We start from the raw sequence: 21,272 nt of genomic DNA, 5'->3' as shown, positions 1-21,272 counted from the left end.
CATTTTTGTTCATTTTATCTTTTTTATTAAGGTGCAATTGACATACAACATGGTATTAGTTTCAGGTATATGACATAATGGTTCAATATTTGGATATATCGCAAAATGATTACCACACTAAGTCTAGTGAAGTAGACTCTAGTTAAGCACAGAACATTTTTTCGTGTGCGATTCAGTTATACATACATATATATGTATATATTCTTTTTCATCTTCTTTTCCATTGTGGTTTATTACAGGATATTGAATCCAGTTCCCTGTGCTATACCGTAGGACCTTGTTGTTTATCTCTTTTATGTATAGTAGTTTGTAGAGAACACTGTTGAAATATAGAATTAAGGTAAAGGTGTTTTCTCTTGCTAGAGTTGTTTCTGAAGAGGTCTTGGCGCAAACTCCTGCAGTGTGTCGAACCCCATCGTCACACCGTGTACTGTGGATCCAGGCCACGCCAGAGGGCGAATGCTGACTCACAAAGGGAAACCAAGAGAACTGCCAGCCTCTGCTGTATCAGATCACGTCAGCTGTGGATGTGCTTTTCCTCAGTCCCGCGCGCCCAGGCCCCCGGAGGCTCAGGCAGCTAATGAGGCTTCCTCTCTGCGTGTCAGTCGGAGGAAGGGCACAGGGACACCTTGCAGCCTGGCCTCCACCACCACTGACTCACATTCACTCAACACGTGAAAATCCAGTGGAAATAATAAATGGGTGATAGAACCTTTTACAAGAAACAGAAAATCTAGCAGGACTTTTGAGGATAGGAAAACAAGCTCTTGGATAACGTGGTTTATGTTCCTTTCCCTTTTTTGTTTTTTTGCAGTTTTCTTTTTTCTGCCTTAGGAGGCATTTGTGATTTGTATGTTCTGTAGAAAAGAGGGCTTCCCTGGTGGCGCAGTGGTTGAGAGTCCGCCTGCCAATGCAGGGGACACGGGTTCGTGTCCCGGTCTGGGAAGATCCCACATGCCGCGGAGCGGCTGGGCCCGTGAGCCATGGCCGCTGAGCCTGCGCGTCCGGAGCCTGTGCTCCGCAACGGGAGAGGCCGCAACAGTGAGAGGCCTGCGTACCGCAAAAAAAAAAAAAAAGAGAGAGAGAAGAGGAGCATGGAAATTCTAAATATGATCCAGGAATTATCAGTGTCACTATTTCTGAAAAACAGAAGCCAGTTTTTAAAAATGATAAATGGTGCTCAAGTCACATTCTGCTTTAAAAGTTTGTAACAAATACAGACGAATTAAAAAGAAAAAAAGATAAATGCAGTAAATGCATTAAAAAATTTCAAATAGTTGAGAAGGATATAAAAGATGAAAATAAATTTTTCTTTTATGCCTCCTCTACCTAAAGATAGCCATTAACAATTTCTTATATATCCTTCCAGAGTTTTCCATGCATACACAACATTGAAAAAAACATACTTAAAAATGTGTATACAATATTATGACATCCTTTTTGAATAATTATTTATTATATATTTAATAATATATTGGCATGCCTTATTTCAACACATACAGATTTACTTTATTATTTTTAATAGCTACATAGTATTCTTTCTATAAATGTGCTTTATATACCAGTCCCCTATTCATGGACATTTAAGTTAGCTTCAGATTTTTAAAAATATTACAATATTGCAGTGAATATTCTTTATTCATATATTTTTGTACACGCACAAATATATCCATAGGGTAAATTCCTAAAAGCCAAGTCAAAGGGTTTGTACATAAAATTTTTTTACAGATATTACCATGGTCTCCACAGAGGCCTTTATATCTGACCATCAATCAATGAAGGGAGTTTCCCTAAATCCTCACCTATCCTAGGTTTTATAAAACTTTTAACCCTTTGCCAACTAATTTGGAAAAAGAAAAAGATGTCTCCTTTGCTTCAATTTGCATTTCTCCCATAAGTGTCTCCATTTCAATTTTTAGCAAAAAGAAGGCAAAACATGCTATGCTGAGTGGTTTACAGTCGCAGAAGGAGCGACCTGTGACCAGCAATGCTGTGCTGAGCGGTTTGCAGTCGCAGAAAGAGCGACCTGTGACCAGCAATGCTGTGCTGGGCGGCTTGCAGTCGCAGAAAGAGCGACCTGTGACCAGCAATATTTTGCGTCCCTTGACCTAATTATGTCCGCTCTCCAGATATTTTCACGAAGCAGGTAGCTTTTGAGAAAATCCAAAAAAGGTAGAGTCAGAGATGGTTTATTTATAAACGAGTCTGTTGGTGAGGAAACACTGATGCCGATGTCCAGGCACAGTTCCGGCTCTGCAGCTCTGCAGCCGCCTGCAGGGCTGCGGATCGCAGGGATGTCGTTGACAGCTGGAACGCTCCACGGTCCAGCACTGACCTGGCCTCGGCACCTGAGCAGAGCCAGGCTCGCTGGAGGCACGCACTCCTAAAGCAGCCCTTTGTTTTCACTTCTGGGGAGCTGGCAGGGGAGCAGCTGTTTAGAATTTCACAAATAAGGCATGGATTAACTCCGCTGATTTTCTTTATCTCACTGCCCCTGCCCCTGTAGTGACCCTATTGGGTGTCACAGCAGGTACAGAATGAGCAGACCCAGGGCAGGGGATCTGTCCATCTGCGCACAGATTTCCAGCTGCTCACCACCTCCCTTGGTCATCTTTGGAGGCCACGCTTGCTTCCTTTGTGACACGGATTGCCACACAACCGACTTGTTGCCACACAATGACTCCAGCTGTATCTGGATGGTTTAAACGTGGCCCATCAGGTCGGGCAGCAGGGAATAGGCACGTTCTAGGTGCTGCACGGATCCTGGCCCCAGAGCAGCCAAGTGGCCGCCTCTTCCTTCCCAGATGCTTTTTCTTGGGCCACATGGAAAAGTCACCATATGGCACAGTGGTTAACACTCAGGTCTTGAATCCCATGTGCTGCGGTTTGAATCTTGTCTCCTCTCATTAATTACTGCGTTGCCTAGAGGAAGCTACTTAACCTCTCTGTGCCTCAGATTCACAGAAGATCATATCACAACAAGACCAGTACTTGGCCTAAAGTTCCAAAAACTTTGCCTGTTGTTATTACAACCAGCCTGTGAGACTCCAACTCTCCTGATATGAAAAACCTATATTCCATTTTCAGATTGGAGTAGCAGTGAACTAGTAAGTCCAGGATTCATCAGAAATCATTTCTCTTCTTTCGCCTGTCTTGACCTAGTATCTGGTTTATCGCTACACCTAATTTTCACGCAAAGACGCAGACTTTCAGCAGCAGGAGTCATGAGAGAGGGCTTTCGGCCTCAGCTTAGCTGCGTCGCGGAGTTCTGCATTCCGCACACAGCTGTGTTTTCTCCTACACCTCCCACCAAATGTGGTTGTGGACTCAGGGCAGCTATACTCATGAAGGGGCTTGGCATAGACAGTATCCAGATGTGGGAACACAGCTGCATGGAAACACCCTGCTCACTGGTCAGGATCAGACTGAAAGAGATTAAGAGTCAGAGAGAACTGTCTCCAAGATCTAATCTCATGCCCCTTGGCTTCCACACTCTGGCTTGTGGCATTCACGCCACGAGGAAGAGGAGGTAGAAATCAAGGATGCTCTACAGTGATTTGTACGTCCCTCAGCCACGAGACAGTTCATTTCTGATGGGATACCTTCCACCTGGTGCAGAGTTAACCCGCTCCCAGAGGCAGTGTGTGACAAAGAGATAACTACCAGACGTGTGCTGGTTAAATAACAAATCATAAATTCAAAAGAGTTATGCAAACTGGGAACGTGACTGAGGGTGGCTGTTTTGCAGAGAGAACGGGTTCAATACCATTGAAGGGTGAGGAGTGCTGAGGCCTCAGACCTAATTTACAGCTTCCAGGAAGCATAGGGGACAGTGCGGTTAAATTGCCCCAAGGTGCACAAGCTGGATCTTTCCTGAAGGTGAAACATCCTGCAGGAAAACTGGCCTGGAATCTTCAAAGTCATCATTATAGGAAAAAATCGGAGAGTGACCTAGGTGAAAAGAGACACAGTTCCCAAAAGCAAGGTGCAAACCTTAATTAGATCCTTGTTAAAAAAGTAAAGGAGAACAACCATAAAAGACGTTTAGGGACAATTGGAGATCCTGAAGGATAGGCTGATTCTTAGGTGGCACTACAGAATTATTGCTAATTTTTCTGGGCATGAAAATGGCCCTGTGGTTACCAGGAGAGTGTTCTTATTCTCGCGAGATGTCTGCCACAGTAATTAGGAGTGAAGCATTATGATGCATGTGGATAACCTTCCAGTAACTCAAGAGTGAGAGGGAGTAAACGCGGCAAATAGGAGAATTGTTGAATCTAGATGGAGGTTGGTCCTGGGAGGGTTGTTCCAGGCTGAATCTAGGTGTTTGTTGCCCTATTTTTTTTTCAACTTTTCTCTAAGTTTGAAAACGTACACAATCAGAAGTAGAGAGGGGAAGGAGAGCTTACGGATCTAGGGGCTGGCAGCCGTTTTGGGCAGCCTTTGTGGGACAACTCGGCTTAAGGCTGGCAAGCACCTTCCCTTGGGAAGGGGGGAGGCCTTTGATACCATGTCCGTTCTTTAAGTTGAGAACTGTCTTGCTGTGGGTGCCTCATCCCCTGATGCCGGACCAAGAGGACACCTCTGCAGAGGCAGCAGCATCTCCAGGCCCCAGGGCTCTGAAGGCCACCATCCTACAAGGGGAGGGTGCGCCAGGCCTATTTCCCCTTATAGAACACACCCTCCATCTGCCCTCAGTTGGTGCAGAAGACAAGGCTAGGTTTCTACATCACCTCCTTTCTATATCACCAGGTAGAAAACAGGATTGTGTGAGAGTTAGATGTCAGATGTTATGTACTTACAGAGTGGAAACTTTGCACGATTGCTCAGAGTACAAGGTAATATCAAAATTTTAAGAAATAACTGAACATCGCGTTGCTTTTGTATCTTATACTTGGACTCCATAATTTAACCCAAGGAAAGAATCTCTAATAGCCGGCCTTCGGGACACAGGCAGTAGAGGAGCTTTGGGGTAAGAAGGCCTTTTAGAAGAACGGTTCAAATCATTGAACCTTGAAGGCAGACCCCCTCCTTGATGAGAGGCAACAGACCATTCTGAGTGACTGGAATTCACTGTGTCTCTCACCAGAAGATAAATCTTTAACCAGCTGTAGGAAGCTTGCTTATCACAAAACTAATGAACCTTAACTGGGTATGGACAGCCAAACATGTTGACAGCAGTGGAAACCAATACCCAAGACACTGTTTGGAGAACAAAGCCAGAACTGTGATGCCCAGATGTTAACATCCAGTAAAATATTTGTAAAAAAAAAAAAATCCCAAAGACATTGGAGGATTGGCCAAAGCAATCTTGAGAAAGAAAAATGGAGCTGGAGGAATCAGTCTCCCTGAGTTCACACTATACCACAAAGCTACAGTAATCAAAACAGTATGGTACTGGCACAAAAACAGAAATGTAGATCAATGGAATAGGCTAGAAAGCCCAGAAGTAAACCCACACACCTATGGTCAATTAATCTATGACAAAGGAGGCAAGAATATACAATGGAGAAAAGACAGACAGTCTGTTCAATAAGCGGTGCTGGGAAAACTGGACAGTTACATGCAAAAGAATGGAACTTTTAGTTTTTCTTAAAGGAACAAATAAAATCTATCATCTGCTTTACCATAATTTCATGAAATGAGGTGCACTTTAATTTCAAACAAGAAGTAAGGACATGATTGGAGAATGAAGATGCCTGGGTGGGGGGCCTATATGAGAAGAATAACCAGATGGGTGAAGGCGGTGAAGGTGTTAGCACCCTCGATTAGAATGCTGTCCAAAATAACAGAGCAGAAAAGCATCTAAAGGATCAAAGGAGGGATGATTATGGTCAAAAACGTTTCTTGCCCTACATTTCTGACCTCTTCTTATGTTGCTGACACTTGATAATAAAATGTTAAAGGTTTACTCTGCATCAGAAAACAACTGTGCTGCATATATGTGATGTGTGTGTGTGTAAATCATTTTATATTTTAAAAATGCTATTTAATTCATTTAAACCTCACAACAGGAATATGAGATTCTCACCATAAACTTGGTCATCCTATGTCTCACTTTACATCAGAAACCAAAGCTCCCAAATGAATCCCTGATGAATCAGCAAACGTCCTAAGATTTGTCAAGTCAACTGGCAAATTGGTCTGGACCTGAACCTTGTGGGTGATGCTTGACTAAAGGAATCCAGAGTTTTAAAAATCAGAATCACTATAAATCTTCTTTAATGTGCTTCAAGTACCTTCCAACTATACTTCAACCCAAATAAGCATAGAATCCAAATGAAACAGTCCAGAAGTTAACAGTGGCCATGATACAAGTTAATTCTGGAGACAAAACATGCCTGAAACAGATGTGGAAAAAGAACCCATGTGAGAGGATTAGGTCACCATCACAGCCTTGGGATCCTCTAGAAAGCAGAGGCTAAGGTGGGATCTAGGTGTGGACACTTGTCTGCGAAGAGCAAGTGCAAAGCACTGGGCGGCAGGGCAGCAGGCTGTAAGGTAGGAGGGATGCAGGGCAGCGATGTGGTCCATTGTACCACAAGCCTTAGACGCAGCAGGTCGCATGGGAGCTTGTTCATGGGGCACTCGGGGCTTCTCTGGAAGGGTCTGCAGGGGAGCCACATCTCAGAATGATCCCCGGAAGAGACGCAGGGGTGGTGGTGTCTGCCCGGCTCCCTCCCACCCCCTCTCCCAGCAGCACTATCTCATCCATCCATCCATCGGGACCTTACACCTTACACTTTCCTGTGTGCCAATGGCTACCCGAAAGCCAGATGCCAGGCCCTGGGACTTGGTATTTGGTACAAGTCTGAAAGAAAAGGGACTTGGGGTTCCAACAGAGAGGACGGAGGGAGAGAGGAAGTGGGAGAGAGAGAAGAAGAGAGAGCAAATCTCAAGAGGCTTGTGTCCCGTACAATCAATATCACCTCCTGGTAACTATGAAGCCACTTAGTGATATTCAGAATTCTCTGTGCCAGTTAAGACATGAGGTAGCATGAGGATGGTTTTCAGTGCCCAGAAATACTTTATGAAGGAGCCAGTCAGCAAGAAGACACGGACGCTTTTAAACAGACACGGTTAGATTTTAGTAGGAGCCACGAGTGACCATTTAAAGTCAAACATTTTGCCAAGGATTGAGCATACTGAAAATTACTTAGGTCTCAGGTCTATAAGAACTAGAAGTTGTTTGATTCCAGCTTAAATATGAATTATCAGAGGCATTTGCATTGTCTTAGATTGGCTTCCTCCAGAAGCTGCCCTGAAATATGAGAATGTGAATACAGGCAGCTTATTTACAAGGTGAAGGAGAGACAGTGGACTAGGGAGGAGTGAGGGATGGAGGGAAGACGTGTGGTTTCAGGCAGATCATCACCCTGAGTAACCGCATATTACACTGCTGGGGACTCTGGGAGCCCAGAGTGAGACACTCTCCAGAGTAATTGCATCCAAGGGGCAAGGGAGCTGGGGTATTTACACACTGGCTTCTGGCAGTGTCCCGCTGAGAGCTTCTCCCGAGGGTTCTTCTGTCTCCAGAACTTCCAGCCTGCTTTGTGGGGGGACAAAATGGTCTCCAGCTGCCAGATATGCTCTCAGGCAGAGATGCAGACGCTAACAACTGGAGGCCAGGCCGTTGCACTGGGAGCAGGGCACCCAGACAACAGGCTGTGGGTGACTCTGCCACCGGTCAGGGTGAGGTGGCTCAGCAGACACCTCCAGATATTATGCTGCTTCCTAAGTTCTAAGTGTTTAGTATTGCTAACACTAGATCCCTTTCTTTGTGAAGCAGATGCTTTAAGTCCCTTTGAATGCATTCATCTAGAATGCTTTCTTCTTTGCAAAATTAAACTTAAAAAAATTACTGTGTAGGTAGCTAAAATCAGAAAACTTTGAGGCTGGAAAAAGAGGCATATTCCTACAAAAAAACTTAAATACTTTTAGAAGCTAACTAATCTTGCCAGTTGTCTGAACTGTGGAGGTAAGAGATGGTTCAACCAGGATGGCTAAAATTTTTTTTAATAAATTTATTTATTTGTTTGTTTGTTTTTGGCCGCGCTGGGTCTTCGTTGCTGCGCGCGGGCTTTCTCTAGTTGCAGCAAGCGGGGGCTACTCTTCATTGTGGTGCGTGGTGTTCTCATTGTGGTGGCTTCTCTTTGTTGCGGTGCACGGTCTTCAGTAGTTGTGGCATGCAGGCTTCAGTAGTTGTGGCTCATGGGCTCAGTAGTTGTGGCTCACGGGCTCTAGAACGCAGGCTCAGTAGTTGTGGCACACGGGCTTAGCTGCTCCACAGCATGTGGGATCTTCCCGGACCAGGGCTCGAACCCATGTCCCCTGCATTGGCAGGTGGGTTCTTAACCACAGCGCCACCAGAGAAGTCCCCAGCATGACTAAATTTAACTAAGAAGGGAAGCAGGCTCAGCAGACATGTTGAAAATAGGCGTACTAGCAGAGGACTCCCAACTGCAGTCCAGCAGATGCCACCCCAACGTTCAAGACATCCTGGTCAAAGGCAGATGGAAAATTCTTGGCCACTCTACGTGAGCAGAGGATGGTCAAGCAGGTATTGATGAAGTATTAATGCACCTAACTTTTGTTCATCTATTTTATTGCTAGCATGATAAACAGCCACTTTTTCTCAGATGAAACATAGAAGAAAGCACCAAAATGATGCCCTTGATGTGAAGACCAGCTCTAGGAGGACTCGAGCATAACTGCTGTAGTTTTTATTTTTTCTTAATTGAAGTATAGTTGATATACAATATTATATAAGTCACAGGTGTACAATATAGTGATTCACACTTTTTAAAGTTTAGACTCCATTCATAGTTATTATAAAATATTGACTCTATGATGATTGCTGTAGATTTTGTTGCTGGGTACGTAAAGCTCTCTTGTGAGTGTTCCCAAACCAGGCTTGGGTTACGACGACCTCGAGTGAGTGTCTGCAACGCATTCATCTCGGTTCTTAAGGTTTCAAGCTGGGGTCTCACATTTAGAACCCACATTCCCCATGCCAGGGGTTTTCCTGGTTGATGGTTTTTTTAGAGGGTATTAGATCGTTTATTAATTCCACAGGATAATGGGTGATACCCAAGATTCATTCCCATCTATAACTTTATCTAGTGCCATAATTCAATTTAGATACATTTCACAGGATGTTCTCACCTGGAACTTGCCTGTGTTGAATCCCACCCCATATCATCCTTCTTGCCTGTTTCTGAGTATTCTTCTCTTTCTCCAGTATCCTCTGCTGGTTTGGGGCTTTGTCTTAGGGCTCCTTTCCTATTTCATAAGCGTTTCCTCTACAGTTCTTCAGAGTCTTATGCTTTGTTTAACCATGTTTACATTAAAAAAAAAAAAAAAAACTTTAAGCAAAAGAATACTCCAAAAATGTGGAAAGGCCACCAATTAAGTAAACAAGCACGATTCTTATAAACAAACTCAGAAACAAGCACGATTCTTATAAACACTTCTATGAACTGTATTAAGTTGGAAATAGGTGTTGTAGAAACATCTCGATTTAATTTTAAGACTGTGAAGTCAACAAATGCTTAGAAATATAAGTACTTTCTCCAAAGAATCACTACCCACGTGTCACCAGTCTGTAAATGGACAGCCACAGTGATTCTTTGATGTTTGTGCATTCGTTGCTGAGAATGGATCACACGAACTCTTATCTGAGCCTCAGTGGTTTTTTCCTATTAAATGGGAATAATAATACCTACCTTGTAAGTTTGTTGTGAGGATTAAAGAAGACCATTCATATACAACACAGCACTGTGCTCAATAAATTATTGTGCTCAATTAGCTATGGTCATGTGAGACATTTTTACCCCTATTCGTAGTAAAAATTGAAGTGATTAAAAGTTCATCTTCTGACCACCACAACCCTCTCCTCTAACTGCCTCCCCAAAGGGCTGATGATGTGACAGACGTCCAGGTGATGCTGAAGGAAGCAGAATGCAGGGCCTCTCCAGAGTCCTGTGCCGATGCCCCACTAGCTGTTCTTGCTGTTTCTTGTTTCTCTTCTTCCTTTCACCTCCGTGGTCAAAAGCGTAGCTGACGAAATAAGTAAAACATCCCGGCATGATGAAGGGATTTTGGGTGGATGGCGGTCACCTCGAGCATCTTGGACAGTCCCCAGCCTCTGCAGTGAAGGCCGGTTGAGTTACTCCAGAACCCAAAAGAAAACAATTAAATAGGCAGAGAAGAATTTTACTTCAAAATCATATTTATGCTTTATTTCATTTTTTTTTGCCATGTTGGGTCTTTGTTGCTGCATGTAGGCTTTCTCTAGTTGTGTCGAGCGGCGGCTACTCTTTGTATTGGTGTGCAGGCTTCTCATTGTGGTGGTTTCTCTTGCTGTGGAGCACAGGCTCTAGGCGCGCAGGCTTCAGTAGTTGTGGCACATGGGCTCAGTAGTTGTGACTTGCGGCTCTAAAGCGCAGGTTCAGTAGTTGTGGTGCATGGGCTTAGTTGCTCCGCGGCACGTGGGACCTTCCCGGACCAGGGCTCGAACCCGTGTCCCCTGCATTGGGAGCAGGTAGTCTTAACCACTGCGCCACCAGGGAATCCCCTATTTATTTTTTAATATTTTAATGTCTCTCCTCCATTCTTTTTTTAAAAAAATATTTATTTATTTTATTTTCGTTGTGTTGGGTCTTAGTTGCAGCAGGAAGTCTCCTTAGTTATGGCTCACGGGCTTCTTAGTTGCAGCACATGGGCTCTTTAGTTGTGGCACATGGGCTCCATAGTTGCAGTTCACCAGCTCCTTAGTTGTTGCATGTGAACTCTTAGTTGTGGCATGCACGTGAGATCTAGTTCCCGGACCAGATATCGAACCTGGGCCCCCTGCATTGGCACAGAGTCTTAACCACTGTGCCACCAGCGAAGCCCCTGCTTTATTTCATTTTAAATTCGACATTTCCTTTGTGGAGGTAAGAGCAAGTCCATCTCCACTCACTACTTAGACAGTACAGTGGTTTGAACTGTGTCCCCCTAAAAGCATGTCCATCTGGAACCTCAGAATGGGACCTAAGTTAGAACAGGGTCTTTGCAGATGTAATTAGTTAAGAATTCCCAGGGACAATAATCTTGGCTTCAGGGTGGCCTCTAAATCTAACGACTGGTATCCTTATAAGAATAAGGTGGTGTGAAGATGGAAAGCAGGGATTGGAGGGATGCTGCCACAAGCCAAGGGATGCCGAGGCCACCAGAAGCTGGAATTAGTAGGGAAGGATCCTCCTCTAGAGACTTCGACGGGAATGTAGTTCTGCTGACATCTTAATTTTGGACTTCCAGCCTCCAGAACTGGGAGAGAATAAATTTTTGTTGTTTTCAGCCACCAAGTTTGTGGCACTTTGTTACGACAGCCCTAGGAAACTAATACAGACCGGAAAATCCCACCTGTGCCCACACTGTGGAAAGGGGAGAAATAATCAAAACTCCTCACCTCCTTCACTCCACCTGTCTCCCCTGCTTTATTCGTCTACACGGTGCTCACCACAATGCAACACATTACTTGTTTTTCTTTGTGCTTGTTTTTGTCTCTCCCCCACTAGCATGTAAGCTCCACGGGGCAGGGGTTTCCTATCCTGGTAACTGCTGTATCCCTGCAGCCTAGAACTATGCCTGCCATACAGTAGATGCTCAGTAAATGTTTGTTGAACTTAGGAATAAATGAAAGAATGAAACAGGCAGGAGTCCCGGGAATTGCCTAGTGTAATTTTTTTCCTCTTATAACACACAAAAATAAGAAGACTAAGAGGATTCGGGGAGAGGAATCAATAAGGGAGTGAATGGCGGAGGGTCAGGAAGACCAGAGCTGCTGGTCTGATGATGGAGAGTTCAGGGTGAGGATGGAAGGATGGACTGGGGCCTGAGTGTGAAAGGCCTTGCATCTGGGTAAAGAATTTGGACTTATCCTGAAGCAGTGGAAAGCCAATGGGTTTATTTAAAGCAGAGGAGTGATAGAGGTTTTTAAGGAATTGCTTGGAAGCAGTGACAGTGATGAATTCAGGAGGCGAGAGAAGAGTGGCAGGAAGTGAAGTAAGAGATGCCAATGGCCCAAGGGGAAGTCGCCCCATCTGAAGTGTGAGGACAGCCCTGGAGAGGGATTGGAAGGGGGTGGAGAGGGGATCAACCTACAGGGGGCAGCCCAGCATGGCTCCCAGGTGTCTCCCACGGGGGCTGAGTGCCTGGTACTGGACAGCATAAGAGATGGAGCAAGTTCGAGGTGGCACATACAAGTCTGGGGCGCCCATGGAACATTCGAGCGGAGATGTCCAGTACAGGTTGGACAGATAGGTCTGGAACTCAGGAAAGAGGGGAAAAGCTAAGGACCTATCACTGGGAGACACTGACAGAGATGCAGGCGGGAGAGTAGGTGAGACCACCTGGTTGGGCGTAGATAGAAAGAAAGGGAATTCAAGGACAGACCTCTCGGGAACAGGAAGTAAAGATATCTACGTGCAAGCACACTGTGTCCCAGAGCCTGATCAAAAGCAAGCTCAAAATGCTTACAGCTCTTCAGAGAAGGGCCATCCTTTGGTACTAAGTTAATATTTTTAATGATTCTGTTCTATTTGTCTTTTATCAAGCTTATCAATAATGAACCAACAATACTAATGTGGATAAGATAATAGACTCTACACTAAAAGAAAGATAATTATAACAAGTCTCAATCATCCAAGATAAACACAGGAAATGGGAGTGATGGGCATTAAATTGGACCCAGAACACAAACAGGATTTCCTGTTAGTGGAAGAGGGTAACACAAAGAACCTACAATGTTTGAAAATATCCTTCATCCTGGATGGATGGTACGGACAAAGGGCCATCTACTTCTTTCCTGACCGGCATGGAAAAACTTCATTCGTCCTTCTTTCTGTAAACCTACCCAGACCCTTTTGTGATTCTACAATCTCCTATCACCTGTTAACAACCTCCTTGTTAAAAGTTTCATGTAGATGAAGCACGTGAGTTAGTGCTCTTGCGGTCTGATGCGGGGATTTGGGGTTTGGTTGCAGAATTCTTCCCAGAGGAGGGCCACAGAAAGGTAGGAAGAAGACGTGTGTCTGTCTGTTGAGGCGCCCCTCACATCTGCTGTGGAATTCCTTCTACTCACCAGCTGCTTCTCTTTCAACACTGAGTTCAGGTGTCAGCATTTCTGGGAAGCTGATCACTACAAGGCTTCTCACCTCGCCCACCATCTAAACACCCAGAGGCTACATTAGAGCATCTTGTCTAAGACCCTAGTCATCCTCTCTACATATGTCTATCCCTGGAATGTGATTCCGTAACCATCTGTTTAACTGCCTTTCTCCACCACCAGACATGCGTTCCTTGGGACAAGGGATCTGTCTTTGTCATCTTTTGTAGAAACAACACCCAGAATGGTCCTGTCCTAGAGCTCAGAACCAGTGACACTGACCAGCCTGCATTGCCTGATGGCAGCCCGGGGACCTCTGCCCCCGCAGAAGGTGCAGGTGATCTGACCTTGAACCCTGCCATTGGCCTGACTCAACTCTCTGTGTCCAAGTATCTTCCTCGTCCATCTGCTCTGCCTCTCTTGAATCCGAGGACCAGAGCAAGGAGAATCCAGGGGAGGAAGAAACTGCAAAGTCTCCCCGAGAGAAAGGAGGCGCAAGATCTAAGAGGAAATGACAGGCAGCCATGAACTTGGGGTGGAGAGCACACCACACATGAAAAAGAGAGAGAAGCCACTGAGACCGGCTTGGGATGGACCACAAGTCTACCTTCTGCCCTCCAAGAGGTTCCTGATCTTTCCTTTACTTGGAGAGCTGGTGACAGGGGCAGTGAGAATGGGTTTACTGCCTGGACATGTAACTGTTCTTACAGCCAAATTCAACCAATGAGAGAGAGGCACCCTCACACAGTTATTCAGTTAGAGCACCCGTGTGAAGACAAGCGCTTCTATAGCAAGACTCTGTTTCCAAAGGGTATTACTGTCCACCATCTTGTTGGTGCTACTAGAATGTGAAATGGTATGACTCTTTTCATTTTTGATTATGGAAAACTTCAAACACAAAAGTAGAGAGTAGACGATAATGCCCCCCCAGAAAGCTCCTTCAACACTTACCAACACTTTGCCAACCCTGTTTCATTTATCTCTACCTCCCCTCTTTTTCTTTTGTATTAGAGTATTCTGAAGCAATTCCCAGATAACATTATTATTTTCACGATGTCACGATCACACCCAACAAAATTATAAATAATTCTTTGATATCATTTAGGGAATAACTGATTGCAGAACTGGTATCCCTACCCCATTATTTTTAATCCACAAAGACAAAAGTGATTAGCCCAAGGTGGCTGTCAGGAAGGGCACCGCACCAGACCTGGGCTCCTCTGACCTTATCGCCCAACGCACTCCCCACTGGAGCTCCCAAGCCAGAGAAATGGAAGTGGGGAACAGTCACACCGGCTCAGAGGCAAGATCCAGCTGGTGTGTTTCTCGGTAGGTAAGATATTGCAGCTGCAACTCTTTTTTCTTTGGGAGATTTGTTTACATCTTTTCCCAGAATCAACCCAAATGGTGTGTTGTAGACAGAACACACAACCCCCGAGGCTCGACCTCTCTGCAGCCACCCGCATGCGGGGGCTCAGGGGGCTCAAGCTGCTTGTTGGAGCGGGAGGGGCTCCATGTGCTCTCTGGATCTCAGAAGAAGAGTCTAGAAGAGTGACAGGACATCCACGTATTACCAACCTCCCCCTGGAGAGGAAGGACAGCCAAGCTGGAGACTTCCCAGGTAATGCTTCGGTGACCAGATCCTGTTTCCAGGTCAGGGTCCCCAGACCTGTCTGTATATTCCATTCCTTGTATACCTGCTCTGGTTCTTTTTGAAGAAGACAACTGTTGGAAAGTTTCTCCCAGACAGGGGATGTTCAATAATACAGGCAGAAAACGGAGTGAGGGATACATCAGGCTGCACAAGACAACAGGAAAGGATCCTGAAGAAGGAAAAAAGGAAGAAGGTCCAGGATGGGGTGGAGAGGGTGACAGCAGCCTGTGACTGCGGGTGCCGGTGCTACAAAGGGTGTTTATTTCCGTCATCCTGAGTCATCAGCCTCACGGGCTTCCCAGCTGCACGGCTGTGTCACTCCTGATGTTGACATGTGTTTGGGAGGCAGGAAACTTGAGAACAGAGGAAAGGAGGTTTTTAAAAAACAACAACAGCAACCAGCAGCGAGATGGGAACGAGGTCATGGGGCCAAGATCCCATCCTCAGCAGGTCCTGGAACCAAAGGACATTTCAGAGCACAAAAAACAGCCTTACTTTTTTCCTGTCAAAATCCCAGCAAGATTTTTTGTAGATATAGACAAGATTATTCTAAAATTTATACGGAAAGGCAAAGAAAATAGAATAGCTAAAATAATTTTGAAAAAGAAGAATAAAGCAAGAGGAATCAGTATACGTGGTTTCAAGATTCACTGCACAGGGACAGTAGTCAAGGCAGTGGTATTGGCACAGAGATAAACACACAGACCAGCGGGATAGAATAGAGCCCAGACATAGGCTCATACAGATGTGCCCAACTGATTTTTTACAAAGATGCAAAAACTGGTCAATGGGGGAAAGACAGACCTTTTGACAAATGGTGCTAGAGCCACTGGGTATCCAAAAGCAAAAAGATGAACCACACCCTAAGTCTTTAGCTTTATACGAAAATCAACTCCAGAAACATAATGGACTTAAATGTAAAACATAAAACTGTGATTTTTTTTTTAAAACATGGGAGTTTTTAAACCTCTTTAAAAACATGGGAAGAATCTTTGGGATTTAGAGCTGGGCAAAGAGTTCTCAGACTTAACAGCCAAAGCTCGATCCATAAAAGAGAGAAATGGATGAATTGGGCTTCATCAAAATTAGAATCTTTGGCTTTTTGAGACACCCTGTTAAGAGGATGAAAAGACAAGATACATACAGAAAATATTTGTAGACCACATATCCAACAAAGGTCTAGTATCTAGAATATAGAGAGAGAATTCTCAAAATTTAACAGTATAAAACAAAAAATCCAATTAGAAAATAGGCAAAGGATACAAAGAGCCATTTTACCGAAGAGTATATACAGATGGAAAATAAACACATGAAAAGATGTTCAACATCATTAGCCATTAGGGATTAACCATTCCGGTAGAATTAAAGGTGTTGCCTAATAAGCCAGTGGTTCTCAATCATGGCAGCAACATTAGAATCACCTGGGATGCGGGAGGGCAGGGAACGGGTGAAACCCACTGAACCCAAGGGCTTTATTCCAGCTGGACACAGAGGATGTCCACGCTCATCTTCTTGCAGCTTCGGCCTTCCCCAGCTATGGTATTTTTGTGTCTATTTCTGGAGTGGCCTCTGTTTCTGGGGGCTCCTTCCTTCCCAACCACTCCTCCTTGCATCCCTAGTCTGATCTGTCTTGACTTATCAGCCTGTACGTCTTCCCTTTTCTCATGAATGCTCATCCCCCCTCCATTGGTCCTTACCCATCCCAGTTTTCTTCCTACCTCTACAGCTCCATAGAGCAGGGGAATCTCATATGTCCTTCAACCTTCTTATGTTATGTTTAAATTCTTCTGGGGAGAAATTCTGAACCTGAGTCAACAGGAAAGCATGATGTCTGAAATCGTGGTTGCCTCTCAAAATTTTGGTTGTATGGCCATGATGCCTTATAGAAAACATTTGGTACCCCTCTAGATCCCCTGGAATATTTTATACATATACCTATATCCACATCAATGTATCAATATATTTATATATATTACATATATTTAGATATATTATGGAGTAGAATCCTGAAAGTTTTTTGAAGATTGGAGAAATACAAGTTGAAAAATGTGCAGAAGTCTTCTAATTTATTCAAGATCTTTAGGAAATAATCAAAACCAAGTCAGAACCGCTAAAGGTAGATACTGAGTATTCCTAAGACTAACAAAGTTGGTAAAACAAGGAAAGTTTCAAGCTGGTATCTTTTATTATAAGACAGCAAGTAAAGAAGTCTCTGAAAATTTTAGGCCAATCAAAATGTCTTCATACAGAAGAAATATCCAGCCAAATAATCAAAATAAATTCTGGCAAATAAGGTTCTGGGTTCTAACGGTGTTTTATTAAGATGGCTCATGATAACATTTATTGTAATAATAAATTGTAGCAGCCATAGTCAATATATTTCTATAAGGGTCAGTCTTATAATGATGAATAAGTTCTGGTCTTGGATCCATTGTGTATGACACATGAATAACAAGGTGGGAAATGATGCTCCCAGGGAATTATAGCAAGTATGGGCATGGGAGCAATTTCAGAGAGTGACCATGGGAGCCAAGAGAACCCTCCCTCAAGGGGTGGTGGCCGTGTTGTGAGGAAGGGTCTCCAGTCTCTGACTTCCACTGACGGGGTCTTCCCCAAGAGCTGGGAGTCAGGAAACGTGGCTTCAGGCACTGGCTGTGAGGCTGAAGGGCTCGTCGTTCAACATCCATTGACCTCATGTTTTGAATTGACAATGATATTAGCATTACCTTTATCTAGGATATTCTATAGGACAGGGCATTAAAAACTTATTAGCTACTATGTCTAGGTCATGCCACTTTATCCAATGTCTAGTGGCTTCATAGTAAAAATATGTCCCACAAAGGACTCAATACTGTCATTCTTGGCCAGAAAACTCATCAATTTCTTGGCCCTGTGATTTCAGACATCCTCTGAAAGTTCTTCAAGTCCAGTTCCTGACTCCTGGAAGGCTGTTGTGAGTTAAGAACAGGGCAAATCTAAGCAAACACTCACACAACACTATCAAAGTGAAGTGCCTCATCTTGTACCACGAGTCCAGGTGGAAACTAAAAGTGACAAAGAGGTTTTCCAATGATGCCATCCCCCTACAAAAACCTCTGCGTTATTTACCTCCAGGGATTCAGACAATTCACCACTTCTAGGAGTTTCCTGGGAAACACCACTCGTGTCCCTCTTCCAGGGTCCTCTGCAATGGGTCTCTGCTTTGGGAGAGTTGTTTTGCCTCTTTTCTACCAGATCTGGAACTTATGTCTCCAAAGTCTTAGCTGAGTTAAAATACTGACTCTTTGTTAAATACAAAAGTAATATCTTTAGTTTCAAATCACTTCCCTTAAAATACTTATTGATTCCAAGGGGGAAAAAAGGGTCTGACAGACATCACCTCATGAAGGGATCAAAGTGAACATCCCCAGTAACAAGACAAACTGAAATCATGAACTGGTAAGACGCAGTGAGAAAAACACAGCATCACTTCTGTGATACTCTTGCCAAATCCACAGTACCTGAATTTCATCATGAGAGAACATCAGGCAAACCCAGACTCAGAGCCATTCTATAAACGACCCGGACTGTCATCTTCAAAGCTGTCAAGTCATGAGAGTCAAGGAAAGCCTGAGGAATGTTCCAGATGCAAGGAAACTGAAGAGACATGACAACAGAAAGCAATGTGTGATTCCAAACTGTCTCCTTTCACTACCAAGAAAACATTAGGATAAGTGGCGAAATTTTAATCGGGCTGAGGATTAGCTGGTAGTAATGCGTCACTGTTAACTTCCTGCTTTGCAAGGTTGTATAATGGTTATGGAGGAGAATGGCCTTGCTTGTGTTCGGGGGGGAGAGGGCATCGGATTAGAAACTTACTCGTAAACAGTCTAAGGGGAAGAATTATTTGTACTGTACTTGTTACTTCCTTTAAGTTAGTGATTGTTTTGAAATCTAAAATACATACACATATATGTTTTTAAAAGTATGCCTTACATATCAGAGAGCTAGAAAAGAGGTTTTTTTGTGTTTTTGTTTTTTCTGGGTCCAACCAGCCTGGAAAAAAGTCTTCTTTATTAATGTATCTTTCTCAGAGGTGGCTGGCAATACTGCTCTAAGCTTGGCACCATCTTCAGAGGATGAGTTCAGCTTTGAAATTGAACAGACAAATGTGAAAACATCCAGGACTGTTGGAATTATCAGCCTGGGCTGATAAAAAAAAAAGCTTCATATAGATTGTATGAGATATTTCAAACCAGGGCCTCGTTCCGGAGCCACAAAATATGTGGTGTCCCTACTCTCACACTGAATTGTTAGAATCTACTCACTAAAGGAAGTCCTTTTCACTCATCACAGTTGTCCCAGGAGAGAGAGAGAGAAAGAGACGCCTGTGTTCCTTTGAACCTGCCCTTCACAACAAAGCACCACCTTTTCCTAATAAGGCCATCCACACTCTCAGACAGAATCAGCCACGCAATATAGTTCAAGTTCTCCGTGCATGCAATGTCAGACAGCAAGCAAAACATCTATTTATATGTTTCGTGATAATGATGTATATCTATTGTTCAGTCATTTCTCTACATCTTACAAAAGAAGCAGTGTTCTTGGGCACAGCCCTGGCTGCACCACTCCTGGCCAAACATGGGGGACTTGACCATCACCACAAAGTTGCCTCTACTTACGGCTTGGCTTCCAACTTTGCCCTTTTACCCTTTTTAAGCTGAACAGAACAAGTTAATGAGTGAGGCATAATCTGGAGGTGGAGGTAGCAAAGATGAATTTAATTTGGCCAGAGGTCTGCAACTCAGTCTCTTTCCTCCTGAGAGCGGCGTTCTGTTATGTTCACGGTACATTCCCTCTCTGGTTTGTCCCAAACTAAATGGAGAATGGAATGCGCCGTGGTTCAAACAGAACCCAGCTCGACAATAAAACCAGGGCCAGGCCTGCTGCTAACCTATGGGAGTGTTATTGTCAAAAGTCTTTCTGGAGGAGAAGGGAAAAGCCAGTGTCATCGCTGAGATGTGTGAAAACCAGGGGTTGTTCCGGGCCACAAATCACCCCTTCCCCTCCTGTTTCACACAGCTAATGTGAGTGGAGATGCCTGGGGCTGCATCTCCTGGTGGAAGGTGGGGCTTTTGTGATGGGCTTGGAGAAACTCTCCAGGGATAAACTGCTCCAGGAGCAATGGAGGTAAGAAGTGGTTGGGAACAAAAAAAGAGAGAAATGTCACGGAGATCAGTGTTGCAGGAAGCAGTAGGGAAAGTCTCCACGTGGGTTACTGGAGGGATCTGAGAGAGACTCTCTGGATCCAGAGTTTCTGGGCGAAGGATGCTTGTTTCTCCTTTCTTTAAAAGAGACAGGTGTCTTAGGAGGTCTATGGCCTGGGAAAAAGAGGTTTTTTCTCATTCTGAGTCATATGAAAAGCATTCATCCTCTGGGCCAGGTGGGCGATCTCCCAGGAGACAATAAACCACTAACAAGGCTAGGACCCCTCTGTGATCCCACTGGCATGGAGTGACAGAGAAAGCTGACCTGGGCAGCAGGACCCCTGAGTTCCAGCTGCAGTTTTGAGATTAAGCGCTGGTGGGACCACAGAAGGAGCCTTTGAGGATGTGGTGACGCAGTTTCACCACCTGTGTAATGAGAGAGTTGTGCAGGGTCCTTCCTGGTTCCACCCTTCGTGCCTCTGGTCTTGGTGAAGACCCAGCATGGCAAACAGGAGGTGCTATTCCTTCCGGAACCCTGCTTGAGAACCACATCTCCCTGCTGTACCATGGAGACAGAGCGGATCCATGGAACCCAATCGATGCTGTAGGAGGGCAAGACTCAACCCCTGCCCTGGCTGTGACTGCTTCACCAAAAGCCCGGAGAGAAAAGATGGGCTCTCCTTCCCTGGTGGGAACTCTAGCTCAAATCGCACTTGCCTTGTGACAAAGGCTAGTGACATAACAACTAAAACCACGATGCTAATCTTACTAATGATAGCAGGTGACACCTAATGGACACTCACTACGTGCCAGGCCCCTTCCCAAGCCCTTCCTGTCTTTACTCCTGTACCCTCTCTCTACCTTGTTTACAGATGGGGAAACCAAGGCACAAGAAGGCTGGGTCGCTTGAGTTAGGACACACAGCCAGTAGGCTGTGGGGCTGCGATTTGGACTCCGACAGGCAGTGGCCGTCCATGCTGTCCACTCTGGGGCATCTCTTTTAATGATCTCATCATATAACACCTTTGCTTAAACTCTTCAGTGGCTCCAATCACCTAGACTATAAGCTAAAGTCAACCCCCTTGGCAAGGAGCGCCCAGCCCTGCACGACTGCCCTGGCCACCCTGCCTGGCCTCACCTTGCTGCGCTGTCCACCTGCATCCAAGGCTCCAGATGTGAGGGTCATTTGCCTTCCCCAAGTGGACCACGCCCCCTCCCTGCCCTACTTCTTTTGCTCGGTAACCAGCCCATCACCATGTCCACCTGGCAAATTCCTGGTCAG

This window comes from Monodon monoceros, unplaced genomic scaffold (genome assembly GCF_005190385.1).
Source record: "Monodon monoceros isolate NGI ecotype Baffin Bay Population unplaced genomic scaffold, NGI_Narwhal_1 Super_Scaffold_21, whole genome shotgun sequence".
NCBI lineage: Eukaryota > Metazoa > Chordata > Mammalia > Artiodactyla > Monodontidae > Monodon > Monodon monoceros.
Note: the sequence above shows the minus strand (reverse complement) of the source record.